We start from the raw sequence: 3,298 nt of genomic DNA on the forward strand, positions 1-3,298 counted from the left end.
TGTATCAAAAGGAGTGTCGCAGTACGAAATAAGGGAAATTGAGATGATCCATTTCTGAGCACCAAAATATTCACATAAAATTACTGTAACACTGTAATGTGATATGAAATAATAGATAAAATACAAAACATAAAGGAAAAATAAAGAACTTAACCTACCCTAACATTTGCAACCCTTCACGGCTGGCAAAAGCAGGAGGGTCACTGTGTGGGAGGACTTTCACTCTCACTGGTGGAATCACCACTATCTGCTGGCTCAGTGGGACCTTGTGTTTATGTAATTTAATAGGGAACCTATTTAATGACACTTGCTTCTTTTGCCACCTTTTGAGGATTTTGCAGAAATGTGACATTACATTATTGTTAAACAAGTTTGTCACTTGTATGGCTGCAGCCTTCGGATGGTGAGTATTTTCTTCTGTAATATGTTCTACTTTTTATACATTTCCCTACCCTCACTTGAAGTGAGGATTTCCCACTCCCTTTTCTCCTCCTTCTCTGCTAATGGCATGTTCTCCACAACCTTTTGCTGTTGGGAGACAATCACCTACAACCACAGTGAGAAAGAGAACAGCTGCAGGCTCAGCTGTGATCCTGGGACATTCAGCATCACACACAGCTCTGCTACAAGACACCGCTCTGCTCCTTTGTCAAGTTAAAAAGGTAATAGTACTGTTTGCTCATCTTGCAGAACACTGGTGGAACAAATTAATTCAAAACCCAGGCTTTACTGTATTGGCAACACAATATTATGGATAAAAATCTATCTATCTATCTATCTATCTATCTATCTATCTATCTATCTATCTATCTATCTATCTATTTTTTTATTTTGGTAGAAGCAGGCAATCTTTGACTTCACAGTCTTAAAATTCAACCTGAATGAGCATACAGTCACCTCCTGTGAATTTGTGGTCACTGAAGGGAATCATGAAGAGCTGGCAATAAACAGGATCTCTGCTTCTGAGCAAGGCTGGAACAAAAGCATCCTTTTAAGGTCCAAGTTGCGAGACCCATCTGGTGCCTAACAGAGAGGACAAAGCCACTGGGAAGGGGTGCCAAGGGGCTGCTCTCCTTTTATTAATGGCAGCAGTTTCTAAAGAGTGTAGCACCTGGCCCCCTCATGACAGTTGTCTGACCCTTGCACACAATCTCTTCAGATACCTTGTTAGAAGAAGAGCCCCTGCATTCGCCTGCTGATGCCTTGTCAGTTGTAGAGGACGTTGAATTCATTGACAAACTGGTTCATGGTATTGCAAGCTTTGGTGATGGTGCCAAGGTAGGCCATGAGCCCCCCACCATTGCATTGATCAAAAAGTCTGTCTTGAATTTGTCTGTGTTGTGCATGGGGGGGCAGTGACATAGCATAGGCCTCCTGCAGGATCTTGTAGTTGAAGGGGATTTCTTCTGCTTCAGAGGCCTTGACGTATTCCAAAATGAGCTTGACATGGCTATACAGCATCTAGATGGCACTGTGCTGTGCTATAAAATGTTCAGCCACAGTAGAGTTCTCTCCACTGCCTATTGCTATCATTCAGGCCACATGCTGTACATCAATGAGCTCAGCTTCCTTGGTGGCCAGGGTGTAGGTCAGCTCAGCAAACAGCATGGTGGCCTCGCCATTGATTATATCGATGACAGACTAAAAAACACTGATAGGCAGTTCTGTGTGCTTGGTCATAGGGTTCAATTTAAGAAAGAAGGGGTTCTCTATTATCTCACCCACCTGCTTATGGACGTGGATATCGAAGGGGCCAGGGGGCCTCCTGTGGTACACAGGCCCAGAAATTCCAGCTCCTTGAATACCTGTTTAAACTGCTCTTCCTTGGTGTAATAATATTCCTTGTCAATGATAATCTTCTCTTCCATGGTGTGGGACAGCAGCTCAAGAGAGTTCATCACCTCGATATTTTGACCTTCTTGTATCCCATTCAGAGCCCCAATCACCTGTGCTGGACACCCCTCCTGTGAGCAAATGCGAATCCAGTGTGGTCTGAGATATTGAGAATGACAAAGGGATGAAGAGTGATGGAAACGCTGCCCGTCAGGCAGGAGGCCATCACGCTGGGGACTACTGCAGCACTGATCTCATCCCCCTGCTCCCTCTGGTCCCATTTGTCACAGTCACTGCCACCACAACAGTTTTCCCCCCACCCCAAAATTTAATGTTTTTAAGAATTCCCCGTTGATAACATTCTAGAAAAACTAGACTTTATAAGCTTCGTTATCGCTTCAAGTTCATTTGGTCAAAAAATAAACAGTGATTATTTTGTCTTTTGCAGGGCACACCCATTTTTTTCTAAATGGGGAAGAAAGTTTTGAATTTGAAATAGATGCAGGCTGGCTTCAAGGATAGTCTTGTGAGTATAATTGGCATAGACTGAAAAGACAGTATTATTTGAGAAGTGAGAGGTTCACTCTACATCAAATGAGTCTTTCTGAAGGACACATAAGAGGCTTGGATATGAGTACAGCAAAACTCAACAGAGCTGGAGATAAGAAGAGAATTGAAAGTAAAGGTAAACTTTATAATGTCAGATGGTGTCATAAGGAAAGATAAAATAAAATAAGTGCAACAGTGGTATTAAATCTCTAAATATTTTGATAAAAAGGGAGTCTTTAAGAAATTTCCTAAGTCTTCGAATGCTTTGAGAAAGCGGCTCCAAGCACATCTGGAGAAAGATCATCCATTCAAGGCAGAGGCTCAGAGATAGCTCCTCTCCTCTGTCCATCAGACCTCACTAGGCCAACATGCTATCTGTAGAGTAAGTCAGGGAAGACACACAAGTAGGAATGAAGGCAGAATGAGATTTCCCTTGCCTTGACAACTGAGTGAATTTCTGTTCTGAGTGTGAAGAGAAGCCATCTGAGTGGTTTACAGAAAGAAGCAGCATGCTTGGTCTTAGGCACATTGTCCTCAACTCTATTGCAACAACTCATGGTGCGAGAGACCTGGAGCCCAGCTGGGAAGTTCATGTAGCAGTGCAGAGGAGGGCTGGGGAGACAGCAGGGAGAGCACAGGGGTGGGGTTGACATTCGTACTTTTTAGGATTGAGGGGTGCCTGCAGCTTGAATGTAGAGGTAATGACAGAACAGTGAGACACAAATCAAATGTTTCGTCCTGAAAACATAGAGTTATTGTTCCAGAAGTGGGGTGGCGGTGAGGGAAATATCGAGTCATTTGGAAGATGCTCAGTTCAGTTTGGGATGTATGATGTGAGATTTATATTAACCACAGAAGGAAAGCTGTTAAACTTAAGGAGGAAAGAAAACAGTGATACTTATTGCAAAGGGGTGAA

At 43.1% G+C, this 3,298-nt stretch overlaps 1 pseudogene; it reads right to left on the reverse strand.

The window, feature by feature from the left end:
* Positions 1 to 1,167: 1,167 nt before the first annotated feature.
* LOC101581378 overlaps positions 1,168 to 3,298 on the reverse strand; it is a 60,963-nt pseudogene continuing 58,832 nt past the window's right edge.

The sequence above is a fragment of the Octodon degus genome, unplaced genomic scaffold, assembly GCF_000260255.1.
Source record: "Octodon degus isolate 3935 unplaced genomic scaffold, OctDeg1.0 scaffold00025, whole genome shotgun sequence".
Taxonomy (NCBI): Eukaryota; Metazoa; Chordata; class Mammalia; order Rodentia; family Octodontidae; genus Octodon; species Octodon degus.